General features: G+C 40.1%; 1 long non-coding RNA gene across 2 annotated transcripts; it reads left to right on the top strand.

Moving 5' to 3' along the window:
- Positions 1–12,797: 12,797 nt before the first annotated feature.
- On the top strand, positions 12,798–16,294 carry LOC121819981 (uncharacterized). 2 transcript variants are annotated; one of them, XR_009601227.1, is made up of 3 exons: positions 12,798–12,837; positions 13,291–13,485; positions 16,169–16,294. It is a non-coding gene; the product is annotated as an uncharacterized LOC121819981 (long non-coding RNA). The 2 variants fall into 2 exon arrangements; XR_006060390.1 differs by having other exon boundaries at positions 12,798–13,485.
- The last annotated feature ends 2,631 nt before the right edge of the window (positions 16,295–18,925 follow it).

Here is an 18,925-nt window from a genome sequence, read left to right as displayed (position 1 = left end):
ATATTATTAGTGTCCCTTCTACCAGGCCTACAATCCCAGTAGACCCTTGTATTAAGAGTTGCTTTCTAAAGACAGGAAAAATGAGATGGGGCTAGAGAGTTTTAGATGTACATGAACAAAGTTATTTTTTTCGGTAGGAATTTCAATAGAAAAGGCATTATATAAATAGATATAAACATGAAAATCTAAACATTACTGAGGAAAAAAATATCTAGTGTTTGAGTACATATACCTAGCTTTCTTCCCCAGAAATGGTCACTTTCAATCACCAACAAACTAAAACACTTGAGTCTCTTCTAGTACTCATTTGGGGCTTCCCTGGTGGCTCAGACGGTAAAGAATCTGTCTGCAATGCAGGAGACATGGGTTCAATGCCTGTGTTAGGAAGATGCCCTGGAGAAGAGAATGGCTAATCACTCCAGTATTCTTGCCTGGAGAATTCCATGGACAGAGGAACCTGGCAGGCTACAGTCCATGAGGTGGCAAAGAGTGGGACACAACTGAGCGACTAACACTTTCACTTTCTTTCAGTACTCATTTGTCTATTATGATAAAATATAAAACTACCCAAACAGGAACACTGTTAAATTGTAGGACCTGGTAGAAATGTACTCAGAGTTAGTTTCATTTTATCATTCTTATCAAAAATAATAAACAAACAGCCAGTACTATCTCTTCACAACTTCAAATCTTTCATAGTAGTCTCTGACAAATTCATCCAAAACTTTAGCAAACCCTCTGGCTAAGTCACTTACATGGTGTCACTCTGATGCTCACAAATTTTTATCATATTTTGTGCCTACAGAGACATACAAAAGCATTACCACACTTCAAGACTATCACAGTTTCCCCTACCTTCATTACTCACCAAGTTTTTTTCAAGGGTTTGCCACCTCTCCTGTTTGTGTGAACACCAAATGTAAATATATTCTCCCCATACACACCAGTTTTATCATTTATGGCATTCATTGATTACATTAGGGTTTGGCTTCCTATGCCTGACAGTGACATATCCCAGCTGATAATGGCAAATCATTCCCAATAATAGGTTTCTATAATTTTTGAAACTCTTGAGTTTCTGCTCTACCATCAAGTATCCAATAAAATGTGCCCTGGATTATAAATACATATAAAAATTCCTAATTTTATACTTCTTTTGCTAGACTGCATTACTGTATTTTACCAAAAGATGGCACACTACAAACACAAATCTGAAAATTCCTAAACTTAAATGTTCTAGGTAAAGTAAAAACCAACTATAATAACCACAGAATGTTAGCAAAAGAGGGAAACGTGATCTTCAGTGGTAAAAGAGATCAGATTCTGGAGTTCAGAATAACCTGTTCATTGTTGGTTATTCTATTAATGCAACCTTAAGTGTCTGAACTTCTGTTTCCTCACCCATAAAATAGAATGACATACCTATTGTACAAAGTTGCTCTGAAGATTATGATCCATGTTTTTAGCAAAATGCCCCCCACACAGTCATATCTTAACAATGCTTCAAAATTCAATTATAAATTCTTCCTATCTGTCTCCTAGCAATAAGGGGTATATATGCTACAAATAAGTCTACTAACCACATCCTACTCTTCAAACAAATCAGTACCAGCACATCCTTCTTGACTATATAGTGAAAATTGAGGCGGGGAGGGGGGGGGGGTTGCGGGGGGAAGGACTGCTTTAAAAGTTCTACTTCAAGGTAACACTGAAATTCAATCAATCTATTTTTACAACTAAATACACCCAACAATTCTATATATTAATATTAGAAAGGAGCCTCCAGCTATGGAGCTTCTATTGGATTAAAGCTCTGAAGATAATAACCATAAACTCAGGATAAAAAAAAAAAAAACTACTTAGCAGCACTGAACAGGCAACCAAAAGCAGGAAGGAATTAGATGAAGTTTGTACTCAGGATAAAGGAACAGTACTGAGTGAGTTTCCTATTTTATGGCTAAGAGAGGCCCCACTGCATACCTACTAAGTAGCTAAAACTCCAATAGAAATTCCATAGTTTTACTGGCTTGAAGAACCAGAATACAAACTTCAAGGTGACAACAGCAGCTGGAAAGTGATGGGGAAAGTCCTGCATAGGACAGAGTCACAAAAAAAGGGAACCCTAAATGCTGCATATTAACACTGCTGAAATCTAGCTGACCCATGAAGCATGCATACATGGGGCAGATTCCAAGCAGGTCAGTTAAGAATAGAGTAACTAACTCAATAGATATTTTTATTGCCCATTGAAGGAGTCAGAGTTTGGAATGTGAGTACAGTCAGGTTAATCAACTACTATCCTAATGTGTTCTGACTGCCATGAAGTGAAAAGTGAAGTGAAGTTGCTCAGTCGTGTCCAACTCTTTGCGACCCCATGGACTGTAGCCCACCAGGCTCCTCCATCCATGGGATTCTCCAGGCAAGAATACTGGAGTGGGTTACCATTTCCTTCTCCAGGGGATATTCCCGACCCAGGGATCGAACCCGGGTCTCCTGCATTGGAGGCAGACACTTTAACCTCTGAGCCACCAGGGAAGCCTGACTGCCATACAACTACCATAAGACTTAACTTCGGTTTCAACAACCAAAATTCATTTTCTCCAAGTTCTAGAAACTGGAATTCCAAGATCAAGGAGCCAGTAAGGTCTGCGTCTGAGAGCCCCTCCCTGGATTGCAGACAGCTGTCTTTTCACTGTGTCCTCACAAGGTGGGGATAGGGAGCAAGCTCTCTGGTCTCTGTATAATGACCCCACCTTCATGACTCCTCTAATTCTAACTACTTTACCAAAGCCCTGTCTTTAAATAACATCAACACTGAGTTTTGGGAAGACACAAACATTCCATCAGTAGCAACTACTTTAAAAGAGAAAATCAATAATCTTCAGAGGACTAAAACAGAACTCACAGTCTCTCCAAGATAACATTCACAACATCTATGATATAATCAAAAATTACTAGATATAAGAAGAAACAGGAAAATGTGACCCATATTCCAAAGAAAAGCCAATCAAATGAAAAGGAAGCTTGCCTACTAATAAACTGCAATAGCTTACAAAAGTTAAATGATACTGCAGATCTAGAAATTCTGAGTTCTGCGGTAATTTTGTACACTGGAAAACATGTCCGTCAGCAAAGGCATAATGACAAAGAAAACTTAAGGCTAGCTTGAAGCAAAATGTTGAAAATGGCTGGCATTCTTTGATTTCCTCAGTAGGAGACCTGGCACTCAGGCCCCTACTCTACAGAGTTCTGCTCTTTTGCTTAAAAGGCTGCCAATCACTTAACTAATTAGATATTATTGATAATTCAGATGTGAACTCTCCGAACAGGTTTTAAAGACACTGCTGAAAAGCTTCGGTGGAGTAATAAATAGTTGGTAAAGTTTTACACATTAAAAAATAAAATTTGGTTAATTGTTTTCAATATAAAATTAAAAGTTTTTTTAAAAACTGTTTTTGTCATTTTAGTGACTACTTTTCTAGTCTGCTCCAATAAACTGTTAGACTTTTGCCAAAAATAAATAAAAACAATCAGATTCATACCATGACTGTGTCTGCAAAGAGAGTCCAACTTCTATATTTAATCTTATTTTCTGTTGGTTTTGCTGCCCTGCTGACCTCATGGAGATTGCTACCCTGCCTGTGTACCACTACAGTACTGCTCCAATTTAAAAGACAGAAAATGTCTGGTAAAGGTAAGTATGAGCAGTTGCCACTGTGCCATTCCATGGAGTCCAACATATTAAGTAACTGAAGATAAGACATTGAGTCTAAAAAGTGGCTAACTTTAATTTAGCTCAAACAGCAGTAATTTATTTCTCGGGTATTCTAAAAAGAGTCTAACTTAGAACAATTTATCATTTTACCATAAAGAATTTTTATTAAAATGAAAAAGGATCAAAACTTATTGTTTTATGAGAAAAAGGATGATACATATGTTGGCAAAAAATTTAGTCTCATACAAAGTCAGGAAATGTTACAGAGACACCTAAGATTACTAAAAAATCCAAATAAATACACTGACAAAAAAGACAAACAGAACAATGGAATAAATCACTTGGAAACAGAAACTTGCACTTAAGAAAACTTGGTGAGTGCTAGAGAGAGCAATGGGCTTCCCTGATGGCTCAGAGAGTAAAGCGTCTGTCTGCAATTCAGGAGACCTGGGTTTGATCCCTGGATTGGGAAGATCCCCTGGAGGAGGAAATGGCAATCCACTCTAGTATTCTTACCTGGTGAATCCCATGGACAGAGGAGCCTGGTAGGCCACAGTCCATGGGGTTGCAGAGTTGGACACGACCCAGCGATTTCAGAGAGAGCAATACAAATCAGGAGACAGTATGATTATTATATGTATACATTACACTAGAATCCAAAATGAATACTAGATGGGTTAAGTCATAATGTGGGAAAGCAAAACTTTACAACTTCTACCAAAAATAAAAATAAATAGCTTTATGACTTCAAGATAAGAGAAAGTTCAGGCTATAATGAAAATACTGATAACTTATTACACTAAAAACCAATATACATCAACAATCTAAAAATAAGTAAATAGTCCACCGTTAACAAAATAAAAACTTAAAAAGTTAGAGACTGGAGAAGATATCTGTAGCTCATAAAACAAAAAACAACAAAAAATACTGTCCAGACTACATACAGAACTTCTACGAGTAAATAAAGAAGGAAAATAAAATTCATTAGAAAACTGAGCAAAGGGAATTCACCAGAAGGAAAGAAACCATAGCCAGAAACTTTTAACCTGAAATGACACACAACATTATTCATGGCCAGGGACATGCAAATTAGAACAATGAGGAACTACTTTACATTCATGGGTCGGGCAAAATAGAAGAACCTAAGCAATTAAATGTTGGCAAAGATGTTGGAAAAAGACAGGGAATTTTTACACAGTTCTAGAGGGAGTGGAAACTGCACAACTACTTTAGTCAACACTCCAGTAACACCTACAAAGGTGAAGATGCACCTACCCCGTGACCCAGCAACTCCATTTATATACTTCCTAGAAAAATTCTCATGATATACACAAGAATGTTACATCATTAATAAAAAACTGGAAACAACCTAAATGCCCAGTAACAGTAAAATGGATAACATACAGTATATTCCTACAGTGGAATAATATGTAGCAGCTCAAAGGGATAAACTAAACCTTACATGTATCAACATGACAATCTCCAAAACCTAATTTCATTAAAATGAAAAAAAAAAAAAAAAAAAAACCAATAAGCTATAAGGATATACTGTGCAGCACAGGGACTATATCCTGTATTTTATAATAACTTTAAATGCAGTATAATGTATAAAAATACTGAATCACTGTTGTACACCTGAAACTAGTACAATATTTTAAATCAACTATGGCACCCCACTCCAGTACTCGTGCCTGGAAAATCTCATGGACGGAGAAGCCTGGTAGGCTGCAGTCCATGGGGTCGCTAAGAGTCGGACATGACTGAGCGACTTTCCTTTGACTTTTCACTTTCATGCATTGGAGAAGGAAATGGCAACCCACTCCAGTGTTCTTGCCTGGAGAATCTCAGGGATGGCGGAGCCTGGTGGGCTGCCGACTATAGGGTCGCACAGAGCTGGACACGACTGAAGCGACTTAGCAGCATACTTCAATAAAAAACCAAGATCCATAAAAAGACGTACATAATTCTACATATACCAAACTTAGGAACACCAAAGGACCAGAACATAGCATATATACTCTAAGTAGCAACCCTACAAAAGCATCCAAAGGCATACTCCAGTATGCTTGCCTGAAGAATTCCATGGACAGAGGAGCCTGGTGGGCAACAGCCCATGAGGTCACAGAGTCAGGCACAACACTTTCACTTTTTCAAAGCACTTAGAACAATGACAGTTAAACGCTAGTATTAGTCCCTTAGTAGTGTCCGACTCTTTGTGACACCATGGACTGTAGCCCACCAAGCATCTCTGTCCATGGGATTCTCTAGCCAAGGATACTGGAGTGGGTTGCCATTTCCTTCTCCAAAATGCTAATATGCTAATACATGTTAGCTAATATTGTGAAAATTTGTCTAAAGCCTATCACACAGGTTTTTTAGTCAGGAGTACCTTCTGGGTAGAGTATCTTCCAGGTACTGAAAACATGAAAGAAAGTGAAAGTGGCTCAGTCGTGTCCAACTCCTTGTGATCCCATGGACAATACACTCCATGGAAAATTCCAGGCCAGAATACTGGAGTGGGTAGCCTTTCCCTTCTCCAAGGGATCTTCCCAACCCAGGGATCAATCCTAGGTCTCCCACATTGCAGGCAGATTCTTTACCAGCTAAGCGACAAGGGAAGCCCAAGAATACTGGAGTGGGTAGCCTATCTCTTTTTCAGAGGATCTTTCCAACCCAGGAATCAAACCGGGGTCTCCTGCATTACAGGCAGATTCTTTACTAAAGGAAGCCCTTCCAGGTATTGGGTATGGTGAAATACTCAAAAGCAAGGAAGACCTGATTCACATACTAAAGGGTAATTCACAGTCCTGTTTTTCTATTCTAGTGAATGTTTCTCCAGTCTCCTCCTTGCAGTAGCAGTCTGCTTCCCAGATAACTTCTATCATTTCTAGTGTGCTACCGAACTGCCAGAGGAAAGTAGGTAAGTAAGCCTATTAAATTTCACTTTGCACATATTTTTCAACCAGTGAACTCTGGGCTCAAGGTTGCCATATTTCTGATAATGGCTTGGCTCAAAATCTTTTTTTCCCTTCTATGAGGAGTTGGGCTTCCAAAGGTTGAAGTTTCCAGAAGTGTGGTAGCTGGGATAGTTGAGGTGTTACGAACATGTTTTCATGACGCAAGGAAGGACAAACAGTTTAATCCGAATACTGCTCCTGGAGTCAAGTAGAAAAAAGATTATCATCTGCCTTTCACAGACACAGTAACAGTGATGCTCGTAAAAGAGTGTGACTTGGCAAAAAATGCTTCAGTGAATAGGCATGTCTATCAGTTTCAAAGAACTGCTTACCTCCATATCTAAAATTTCTTTAACAGGGCTCTAAAACCTTTAAATGGTCAGGAAACTAAATACATGTTCCCCCAAAAGATTCAGAATAATTTTCTAAATCCAAGGTGAACCAAACCAAAGGGTGAACAAAATATATAAATGTATGAACTTAAACCAAATTAAACCAATTGTTTTTATAAAGACAAACTAGAAGAGGTCCAATTCTCCAAGTCACAGTTTTTACCAACATTCAAACTAATCTAATAATTTGCAAAGTACAGTATAAAAGTGACACACATCTAAGTTTTTTTTAAATACTAACTCACATAAATGACTCAGTTCAAATTCCCACAGATAGCCAAAAGTTGCTCATATTCTAAACAAATCTCAACCACTCTGAAGTTTGTCTCCAGGCATCAAAGTTAAAACAGGTATTTAAAAAGCTGTTACCCACCCCCCAAAAAAACTGTACAATTTAATCACATGCTGAAGGGTTTCCCCCATCACCCCTGCCAAAGGGAGAAAGAGAAATCCAGAATGAAATAACTAAGCAAAGGCAATAATCATCAACTGCTACTATTATGTGAACATATGATGGGAAACTTCACGATTAAAAGATCAGGCAGCTGACAACAGCAACCCACTAGATAATCTTTAACACCCCAAAGAGAAAAACCGCCACAGTATGTGCCTATTAATGTAATTCAATACAAAGTACTTCACTACCTGTTAAGCAGTCTTACCAAAAATCAAACAAGAATCTAAGAGTCTTAAGATCAACCACGAGTTCACAGGAAATACAGAAGAGAAAGGAACATGCTACATGATGCCACACGGATACATGCAACAAAATCCCAACTGTGAGAAATTCTGCAGGGCAAAGGAAATGCATTCCCCCTCCACCCCCATTAAATGGTAAATCACAAGACTGGAAAAAAAGCAGTTGGCAGGGAGACACAGAGACTAACAATCATTTATCAAACCAAATGCTATGTAGACTTCTTTGGACCCTGATTCAAACAAATCAATTGGGGAAAAAAAATAAGAATTAAGGCAATATGCTGAATATTTAATGATATTAAAGAATTATTAATTTTGAGGTGCTAATAGTACTGTAAGAGATTCCTAGGAAGTGCAGTGGTAAAGAACCCGCCTGCCAACGCAGGAGATGCAAGAGACTCAGGTTTGATCCCTGGATTGGGAAGATCCCTGCAGATAGGAAATGGCAACCCACTCCAGTATTCTTGCCTGCAAAAACCCATGGACCACGAGCCTAGTGGGATACAGTCTGTCGGGAAGCTAAGAATCGAACACGACTGAGCACAACAGTACTGTGCATTTACAGATGAACATAATGAAGTATTTAAAGACCGAACATTTTTTAAATTATCCAGTTGATGGAGAATGACAGAGTTAATAGAAGAAACAATATTCACGTTTCAAACTGTTGAAACGGGTCATGGGTATATGGTGATTCATTTTACTATTACACCTTTATATGTTTCAAATTTCCCACATTAGAATGTTAAAGAAAGAGAATGTCAGAGCACTGTACCAAAATATCTATATGACTGGCAAAACTCTCAAAATTAAATCTTAAGAGGTTTTTGCATCAATAGATCTTCATTTAAAAATCAAAATCAAAAATACACATTTTAAGTACTGCCTTTAAACATTACATTGTGCACGTATTAAAATAACGACTTCAGCTATTTCATGTTTTCATTTTATGTCTGGTTCTTACTACTGACATGTGCCGACACATACACAAACACCCTTCCCCGAAGGAACCAAGTTCTGAATATTCTAACTCCTACTAAACACCTCAGTTGGTTCCTTCTTTCCATCTTCTTTATTTCAAGTCCTAAATATTTTGCTCAGAATGTTGCTAAAGACTTCTTATGATCTGTTTTTAGTTTAAACACACAGCAATTCACCTTCCATACTGTTCCTTCAGTGGATCCTTAATCTCCAGAATAAAATCAAGACTTCTCTTCCTGACATACACTGCCCTCAGAAAACTGGTCCCTGCCTATCTTCATAACACTCGCACTAGTTCACTGTATCATCTCATACTCTACTCATTCTAAACTATGTACAGCACTTGTATAATAGATCTCAGATGAACTATGGATGCTTCTTCTCTTCTAAAGCTCAGTTCCCTTAAACTAAAACCACCAATTCTACATCTCTTCTACTTCCAGGTTAATTAATTACTATTGCCTCTTCTCAGGTGGTCCTACTGGTAAAGCACCTGTCAGTCAATGCAGATGTATGAGACACTGGTTTGATCGCTGGGTAAGGAAGATCCCCTGGATGAGGGCATGGCAACCCACTCCAGTATTCTTGCCTGGAGAATCCCATGGAAAGAGGAGTCTGGCAGGTTACAGTCTAGGGGGTTACAAAAAGTTGGACACAACTGAAGCAACTTAGCACACACGGTACAAGACTCACCTTTAATATCAGCTCCTTTGCAAGCTTACCCAGACTTCCTTTTCTGTCTGATTACCCTATACTTTTACAATAATCTACGCAATAATCAAACCAGTCAATTCTAAAGGAAATCAGTCCTGAATATTCATTGGAAGGACTGATGCTGAAGCTGAACCTCGAATACTCTGACCTCCTGATGTGAAGAACTGACTCACTGGAAAAGACCCTGATGCTGGGAAAGATTGAAGGCAGGAGGAGAAAGGGAGGACAGGATGAGATGGTTGGATGGCATCACCAACTCAATGGACATGCGTTTGAGCACGCGCTGGGAGTTGGTGATGGACAGGGAAGCCTGGTGTGTCACAGTCCATGGGATAGCAAAGGGTCAGACATGGTTGAACGACTGAACTGAACTCTTGCTTCTTTGCATATCTATACTGCCCTTCAAGACAGAGTATCATAGAATCTGCAACACAGTAGACACTTAAGTATTTGTTTTGTGAAGTAATGTAGGCATCTTCCTTTGACAACAGACAGGTAGTCAGTTCTTACATAAATAACCAGAATGTAACTGGTTTGAAAGTAGGAAACTTGTCTATCACATCTCTGCCACTCCAGTGCTGGGGAGTGCTGCGTGCTAAGTCATTTTAAGTCATGTCCGACTCTATACTTGGAATATAGTAAATATCAAGTGTTAACCAAATGAATAAAACAAATACTTCTAAGAGCCATAGCTTTTAATTCTGTAAGAAATTTTATTCCATGCCAGTTTAACTTGTATTTCTTGGTATTTTTTTGTTTTGTGGTCATTTGGCTGATTAGTTTCAAAGCAGTGCAGAACATTCTTGTACACTTTCTCTTAGTGTCAAAGAAGAAAATGACTACCAGAAACATAAGTCTTAAACAGATTTTACAGTAGGAATTATAACTACAACATACTTAGGGAAACTTTCAGGTCACAATGTTGACTTTAAAGTTTAGGAGGATCAACAAATTATCATTATTGGAGAACCTCAGTCTTAGGTTATCCTAAGGTTTCACTACAATTGGAAATTGTAGGCAAAATCACAGGACTCAACAGCAGTCAGGACCCAAGAAACATAAAAAATAAAACCAGATTCTTCTTGTCAAATTTTAAACTGAGAATTTCTCCCTGTAGAAACAATAATGTTGTATACAAACATGTTGTCTGGGAGAGTGCATTTGCTATATACACATATATAAAAGGACAAAGTGGAAACACAGCAAACACAAGAAAAACTCAGACCACATCTTAAATTTTGAAAGCTGCATTTCAATGTATGTAAACAGCAAGACATTAAGAGGCTGGACTTAAAAACAGCACCTGAGGTAAGACTAAGAAATTGACTTTTACTAGAAAGTCACTAGAAATAAAGTCATCTGGTTGCTTTAACAAAACAGTAGGAAGCGATGGTTTTGAAGACGATGAATCACCTTCATTTCCATTTTCTAATGTATCTAAATTTTTTCTGAATACTTAAATGGTATGTTCAATGTATGCCATTTACCATCTAAGAAAATGAGAAACATCACTGAAGAGTCAGTATTAATGCTTTGCTGTTTTTTTTTTAATAAAAACCACTTTGATTCAACCTCCCACCGAAAAAAAAAGAAGCTTCCCTTAAAATCCACTTAACTAATAAATGTTAAAGTTTAGTGTTGGTAGATGAACTTAAATCCTTTTTAAAAATTATGAAAAAAGGTAAAATTTTTATTGACTTTACATTTACCCAAAAAGGTGGAAAATAATGGAAAGATGCACTATTTAGTCAAAGCATAACTATATTCGTGGTTTCAGTTTTGTGCGGCATTTGAATTAGTTTCTAGAGAAAAGTATGCCCGCAAGACTCCGGCAGAGGGAGAATTTTTCGCCTGACGCCTATCTAGTTCAAGTACTGACCAGGAACACCTACCCGCTCTTTCAAGTCCCTGATCCAAACGACTTTTTTGGTAAGAAATTTTCTAATTTATTCCTGGCCTTAACAAAAACTTCTATCAAAAAGCTGCAATGCGCCGCATCCCTCTCTGCACCTTTGGTTTAAAACACGACCAACCCTTCTCTACAGCAACGAAGGAGGTGGTTAGACACAAACCCAGACAACGCATCGCCTCGCGTACCTACAGCAGCGCCCCAATAAAACCCTTATTGTTTTAGTCGGTCAGTCGTGTCGCACTCTTTGCGATCCTATAAACTGTAGCCCCCCAAGCTCCTCTGTCCATGGGATTTCCCAGGCAAGACTACTTGAGTGGGTTGCCATTTCCTCCTCCAGGGGATCTTCCCGACCCCAAGGATCGAACCCGCATCTCCTGCGTTGGCAAGCGGATTCTTTACCACTGAGCCACCCGGGAAGCCCAATAAAAACAATTATTGCTAAAGAAAATTCCAAATCAGAGCTAGCGTCAATATCATCAAATCCCTCCTCTTTGGCTCTAAAAGAAAATGTACCTGTGGAGTACTCGTTGCGCAGCCAACAAGGCACAGTTCCAAACCCGTATCCTCTATCCCTTTTTTGTTCCCTTCTCAGCCCTCCCTCCCCTTCCTTGCGGAACTTGAGCAGAGCATTTGGCTCCCTTATCAGCCAGCAACAAGCGCCAGGAGGAACGCGCTCCCGGGAGATGCGGAGCTTGGAGGCTGAGCGCTGCGTCTGGGGCGCTGCGGCCGCTCAGCTCTGCCAGGTCCTCCCCGGCTCGCGCCTCTGCCGCCTCGAGGGGCCTTACCCGGGGCCCGGGCTCCGCTCAGGGGATTCCCGCGACAAGCTGTGGCGCCAGATTTGCTACCTGCTTCCTGCCCCTCACCCGCTAAAAGAACCGCACTCCCGTCCCGTCAGGGCAAGTCCGGAAGCCTCAACGCAAAATCCGAGATCTTTCGCCCCAGGAAGAGCAGCTCCGCTCACACATTTGCCAGCCGAGTCCTCCTGCTTCCCTGATCGCAACCCCCGGGCCATTCCCCCACAGGGGCCTGAGTGGGTCCAGTACCATTCTCCTCACGGGGCGGACTCCGGAAGGGCAGCAACTCCACCTCCTCCTCCTCCGCGGCCTGTAGCCATCTATCGGGAAGCGTCTCCGGAGGCGGCAGCAGAGGCCGCCGGACAAGGACAGCCCAGGGAAACCTTCTCAGAACTAACTCAGCTCCGGCGCTAGCAGCAGAAACCGAGTCTTTCATAATTGTGCGACCAACTCCTCCGGGTGACTGGCCACAGGGACGCGCCCGCGCCCGCCTCCGCCGGCGACGGGGCTGGAGACAGACCACGTGAGGGGCGCGTCGTGTGCGTCGCCGCCCGCCGGGCGGGTCACGTGGAGGGCGCGCGCTCCCTCGTTTCCAGGCCGCGTCTCAGCGCGCCGCGCGCGCACGCGCCGGGCACGAGCGCCCTGCCCCCACCGCCCGCGTTAGCCGAGTTGGGTAGGTTGTTCTCCCCAGGTCTGCGTGGGCTACGTAGGCGGGACTTCCACAAACGTCTGTCTCAGCTTGGGGAGTGGAACTTAAGGAAGCGATAGCTGAGGGTTAAGGTTCCAGACCTCTGGGACCCTGGCGGGAGTTGCGACGTGGTCTCATTTCTGCTTACTCGGCCTGGCCTCTGTCTGCATTCTGAGCAGCTTTCCCTAGCCCTTTGGCTGTGCCTCAGCGAGGGTGGAGGCCTTAGAAGTGACTCTCTCCTCGTCCAAAATGCAAAATTGTCTTACCCCAAATCATGTTCTTCCTCTAGCTTACTCCGTTTCTGCCAGCAAAAATTCTTCTGTCTTTAACTGTGGGTACTAGCCTTTCCTTCCTCAGAAAGCACCCACAGGCACGCATACACCACACACCTAAACCAGAGAGTGCAGGTTTTCTTTCTTTCTTTTGCTCTTGGTAAAGCGTCTGTCTACAATGTGGGAGACCTGGGTTCGATCCCTGGGTCGGGAAGATTCCCTGGAGAAGGAAATGGCAACCTGCTCCAGTACTCTTGCCTAGAAAATCCCATGGACGGAGGAGCCTGGTGTCCATGGGGCCGCAAAGAGTCGGACACGACTGAGCGACTTCACCTTCACCTTTGCTCTTGCACCAGCCCAGGTTTGAAAATTAGGGATAATTTATGAAATGTTGCTTTTCGTACTCCAGGAAAGCGTCAGGAGTTCCTCTGTCTGATCCTGTGTGATGCGATTTTGTTAAATCTTTTAAAAACTGCTTTCTTGAGGAATAATTGACCTACAGCAACCTATGCGTAGTAAAATATACAATTTGACGAGTGTTGACATATTGATATATCCAGGATAGCATCACACTGAAGACTGTGAACGTATTCATTACCTCCAAATTTTCTTCCACTCTTTAATTCCTCCATCTTGTCCCTCCCCATCACTGCCTCTTAAGTGAAAGGCAGTCAGTCAGTCGTGTGTTTGCGAACCCGTGAACTATACAGTCTGTGGAATTCTCCAGGCCATAATACTGGAATGGGTAGCCTTTCCCTTTCTGCAGGGGATCTTCCCAAACCAGGAATGGAACTGGGGTCTCCTGCATTGCAGGCCAATTCTTTACCACCTTAGCCACTGGGGAAGCCCTCTTAACAACTACTAAGGTGCTTTCAGTCACTATAGATCAATTTGCACATTCTAGTGCTCAGTCACTAAATGGTGTCCGACTATTTGTGAGCCCATGGAGGACAGTAGCCCACCAGGCTCTTTTGCCCATGGGATTCTCCAGGCAATAATACTGAAGTGGGTTGCTGTGCCCTTGTCCAGGGGATCTTCCTCACCACCCAGGGATCCAACCTTGCATCTTTTGTATCTCTGGTGTTAGCATGCAGGTTCTTTACCACTTGGGCTTCCCTTGGGGCTCAGCTGGTAAAAAAATCCGCCTGCAATACAGGAGACCCGGGATTGATCCCTGGGTTTGGAAGATTCCGTGGAGAAGGGAGAACCTACACACTCCAGTATTCTGGCCTGGAGTATTCCATGGACTGTATAGTCCATTGGGTCTCAAAGAGCTGGGCACAACTGAGCGACTTTCAATTCTTTACCGGTAGCGCCACCTGGGAAGCCCTTTACCAGCATAGAGTTTTCTGTAATGAAATTATGCCCTATGTACTTTTGAGGGACAAGGGGAATCTGGCTTCTTTTAGCCAGCATAGCTATAACTTTCTATTCACTGAAGTAGAATATTCTTTTCTTAAATATTTTTTAAAATTATTTATTTCTTTGACTGAACCAGGTCTTAGTTGCGGCATGTGAAAACTTAAGTTGCAGTATGCAGGATCTTTAGTTGTGGCATGTGAACTGTTAGTTGCAGCACATGAGATCTAGTTCCCCAAAGAAAACTGAAATTGGGCACACCTGCATTGGGACCTTGGAGTCTTAGCCACTGGACCACCAGGGAAGTCCCTGAAGTAGGCACTTCTCTTCAAAAATTGATCCACCCATTGTTTTTCCTAACAGGCTTTCGCTATACTTGTGAACAAGCTTTAAGTACAAATGTAGCCTGGAGATATTTCAAGTTCCATTCCAGATTGCTGCAATAAAGTGAATATTGCAATAATCTGTGTCATACAATTTTTTTGGTATCCAGAGCATATAAAAGATGTATTTACCCTATACTATGATCTATTAAGTATACAGTAGCATTATGTCTTTAAAAAGCACATACTTTAAAAATACTTTATTCCTTAAAAAATATTAAGCATCTGACAATCTGACAACACAGTGTTGCCACAAACCTTCAATTTGTTTAAAAAAAACAGTATTTTTAAAGTGCAATAAAACAAGGTATGCCTTATCATGTATAAAAAGAAAGTACAAAGCGTTAGTAGCTCAGTTGTATCTGACTCTTTGCGACCCCATGGTCTGTCCATGGGATTCTCTAGGGAAGAATACTGGAGTGGTTGCCATTCCCTTCTCCAGGGGATCTTTCTGACCCAGGGATCAAATTGAAGTCTCCTGTATTGCAGGCAGATTCTTAACCATCTGAGATACCTTATTGTGTGGGACCAAAGTTAAAAAAATGTTTTAAAACGTGTCATATCCGTGCTACTAGATTGTCAGCCTCTTGGGGAAGGGATCTAAACGCTTATCATCTAGATCTCAGCAGGGCCTATATACTTCCTACCTTTGGGGAGTTTATAATCTGAAAAGTGGAAGCAAAGCAGAAGATCAAAAAAAAAGAATGTTTTGTTCTCCGTGGTCTTTGTGTCTCTGGCCTTTTTGTACACCAAAGTCCCCTTGCTTGGCTGGTGTAGAAAGTTTGTCTAAGACTGTGCTCCCAATGCAGGGGGCCCAGGTTCAGTCCTGGTCAGGGAGCTAGATCCCACATGCTGACCATGCCACCACTAAAGATCCTGAGTGCCACAATGAAGATCAAAGACCCTGCATACCACAACTAAGACCTGGCCCAGCCAAGTAAATGAAAAGAATTTTTTTAGAAAAGGAAATAAGAATAGCTCCATGATACTTAATCTCCAAAACTTTTTGGTAAATTGGAACATTTAATCTAGAGTTAGAAATTTTGCCTTCCGTATCAGTAAACAACGAATATTGCCCATGATCAAGCCGTCAGCCACTACCACCTTGTGCTCTGAGGGGAATTCAAGATAGAGAAAGACAGGTACTGGCTCCAGATAGTTAAGATGCAGATCAAAGGAATTACTTCAGTGAGCCCAGACTCTGCATCTTCCCATACATAGGATCCTTAACTTAAGATGTCTGTTTTTTGTAATTAGCAGTAATATTATGATGTTCAGTTACTTTTTTTTTTTTTTTTTCAGCAAAAACTGCCATATAACCTGACTCCTCCCTTACCTTTTTGGAACAGTTCTCAGAGCTGTCAAAGAGGCTGTTTCCAGGCTATAGTACTCAGTAATGTCCTCAAATAAAACCTAATTCTCAACTTTTATGTTGTGCGCTTTTTTCCCAGCCAATACCTTAATTGAACTACTGAAAATAAATTCTGTAGTTTACAGGTGATCAGACAGCCCTGAAGTTCACATATGCTGACCTTCAATGAGCTGTCAGTTCTGCTAGATGAATTTATTCATTCCCCAAAAAAATGTTGAATTCCTAAGAATATATCAAGAACAGTCCTATTCAATGTTCAGTGCTGAACAAGATGGAGAAATGCAATATTTCAGAAAAAGTTCATTAAATGCTGTCTTCTAAAAAAAAAAATGCTCTCTTCTCTCACTTCTTTCTCGTAGAGGCTCTGTTTCCATTTTGGTCAATGGCATCTGTATTTTCCACTCTCACTGGATCACATACTCATTCTCCTCCCTACCTTTGCCCACTTATTTGCAACAATTAAACATTTACTACTATACACTATTTAAAACATCAAGTGAAGTTCATGACATAAAAAGATGTAAAGGTTTGGTATTGTACCAACTCTTGGATTTTTAGCTTTCAGTCTAGCGCATACATTCTCAACCTCAGAGGGGATGACATCACCTCCTTCAAGGTAGTGAAAATTGCTTCTTGGGGGAGTGGTGAAAAATATTACTTAATGTGTATATGTATATACACATATATATCTAGCACAGATATACACACAGTACATAAAGAAACATTAATATTTCATGAAGGGAGCATGGAATTAGGAAAAACATATCTAAAAAGACTCCATAGTGGACTGATCATGAAAAAAAGTATGAGACACACTGGTCTAGTGGGACTAGAGATGGATACAAGCCTAACTCATACTAAAGATAAAGGTCTTAGTAGCTGCGTTAGTCAACCTCCCATAGGACGCTCAATGTTCCTCATTTCCTGGTATTCTCACTCTTGTGTAGTTTCCTTCCACAATGAATAGGGCTGATCAGTGTAATCAATGGGATACTGTGAAAATGGCAATGTGTGACTTCTAAGCTTGGCCATAAGAGACATTTTGGCTTCCCCCTGACTCTTTTAGATCACTAATTCTGGGGGAAAGCAGCTGCCATGTCATGAAGACACTCAAGCAGCCTCTGAACTGGTACATGTGACAAGGGACTGAGACCTCCCAAAAACCAGTACCACTTACTGGCAAAAAATGTGGAGCTGCAGGAATGGAAAATAGTACTGACACTTTGGAAGATAGTATGACAAAAACTAAATGTACTCTTTTGATAGGATCCAGCAATTGTTATCTTTGGTATCTACACAAATGGGGTAAAAACTTTTGTCCACGTAAAAATATGCAAAGTAATTGTTAATAATAGCCTTATTCAGGATTGCCAAATAATCAGTTTGTGTTTCATTAAATGGATAGAGAAACTAACTGTGGTATGTCCACACAATAGAATATTATTCTGTGATAAATGAATTATCATGCCATGAAAAGACATAGAGGAAACAAATATTTTTTAAGAAAAAGAAGCAAGTCTGAAAGGCTACAAACTGTATGATTCCAATTCCGTGTCATTCTGGAAAAGGCAAAATTAGGGAAATGTTTAAAAGTTAGTGATTGCCAGAAGTTTGAAAGGAGAGAGGGAGGGATGTATAGATGGAGGACAGGGCATGTTGAAGCAATGAACTAGTCTGTATGATAGGGTAATGTGGATACATGTCATTATACATTTGTCAAAACCATAGAATATACAACACAGAGTGAATCCCAATGTAAATAATGAGCTTTAATTAATAATAAGGTATCAATATTGGTTTATCAATTGTGACTAATGTACAACACTAATGCAAGATGTTAATAGTAGGGGAAACTCGGGAGAGGGGGAGGGTTTTGAAAGGGGTGTAAGAGAACTCTATACTTTCTCACTCAATTTTTCTATAAATGTAAAACTATTCTAAAGATAAAATGTATTAATTAAAAAAATCATATTGGGAAATTAGAATAGAAACACAAGTCAAGGACAGAAAAAGAACAACGTAAAATTTCCTATTTGGGAGACTTCCCTGACAGTCTAGTGTGTAAGCTCCATACTTCCAATGCAAGAGGCATGGGTACAATTTCTGGTCAGGCAAATAAGATTCCACATGCTGCATGCAAGGCCAAAGAAATTTTTCTTTTTCCAATTTTGAAGAAGAGTTTACTTTTCTTAAGTGAATGGTGATGAGTATCAAATAATATTTAAAATCCAAGTGATAAAGTTTATATTTAAAAGTTTCTAAATTTTAAATATTTTGTTAATTATATTTATTGCAAATATCTTAAATTATGATGAAATATGTGAGTTACATAGTGCTTTTTTTACACTGAAACATATTTTATTGCGATATAATTGACATGTAATGTTTTATTAGTTTCAGGAGTACAACATAATGATTTAATATATGTATATATTACAGAATGTTTACCACAATAAGTATAGTTAACCCATCCATCCCTAATAGCTTTTCAAATTTATTTTAAGTGATATGCAAACAAAAATATCTGAAGACCATTATTTCAAAGCTCTTTCATTGTTTTGGAAGGAAATAGAGACAGCCATTCTGTTTTAGACTTCCAGTTTCATAAGTACATTAAAAAAATTAAGAACCGAGAGAAAAGAAATAGATTATATAGCTCCCAAACTGTAAAGAGGAGAAATGGATTA

This window comes from Ovis aries, chromosome 7 (genome assembly GCF_016772045.2).
Source record: "Ovis aries strain OAR_USU_Benz2616 breed Rambouillet chromosome 7, ARS-UI_Ramb_v3.0, whole genome shotgun sequence".
NCBI classification, from domain to species: domain Eukaryota; kingdom Metazoa; phylum Chordata; class Mammalia; order Artiodactyla; family Bovidae; genus Ovis; species Ovis aries.
Note: the sequence above shows the minus strand (reverse complement) of the source record. Positions and strands in the feature narration are given on the sequence as shown.